The following is a 950-nucleotide window of genomic DNA, read 5'->3' on the forward strand; positions in this document are numbered from 1 at the left end:
ACCTTAGCAGAGATAGCAGCTAAAAACAGACTTTATGCCGAAGTACCTCCAGGTTTAAAAAGTGATCCATGATTGTCCAGTAGATGCAAAACATGTCTCTTTATATCAGAAACTCATTATTTTGTAAGCAACTCTACGAATAAAAGGTACCCGATCCAGGAACATCTAACATGTGAACATTCGAATGTAATATATTTAATTTCATGCAAGAAATGCCCCAAACAATATGTAGGAGAAACTAAGAATAATTTACGAACTCGCTTTATTGCTCATAGGTCGGACATCAAATTAAAGAAAGACAAGCCTGTTTCTAATCATTTCAACCTCGACGACCATTCAATAGACGATCTCACCCTAATCCCAATTGAGCGTATAGAAATTGACTTGCCCGAAGATGAAACTACCAAATTCCGTCAATCTAGGGAGGCCCATTGGATTGAGACATTGAATACAGCAAGACCTATAGGACTAAATATTCATCATAATGTAGGCATAGCACCCTTTGTTGTCCCGTTTAATACAACCAGCAATCGAGCAAGCAAGATAGTTCATGCCCACTATAAGAGCCTTCAAGAGAAATTCCCCCATGTCTATAAGCAGAAAATGATAGTTGCATATTCAAAAAATAAGAACTTAAATGATAATATTGTTCATAGTAAACTAAAAACAATCAGTACATAACAGATACTATACTTCTCGCCCATCGGACGAGTTATTTTTTCTAATTTCAGGTCAGAATAAGAACAGAAGAAAACCCAATATCAAGACCCTTAATCCTAATTTTTTATTTAAAGTGTCTGCTCCACCCTAGGCCTGTACATTTGGGAGAATCAAACCCCCCCTTCCCCGAAAACTAATGGTTTAACGGCAGTTCGTAAAGCTTTTAATAGAAAACCGTATCCAAACAGACCCGACGATGCAATTCTACAGCTTTTAGAGATTTGTCTTAG

This window comes from Lottia gigantea (assembly GCF_000327385.1).
Source record: "Lottia gigantea unplaced genomic scaffold LOTGIsca_41, whole genome shotgun sequence".
In the NCBI taxonomy this organism is placed as follows: Eukaryota; Metazoa; Mollusca; class Gastropoda; family Lottiidae; genus Lottia; species Lottia gigantea.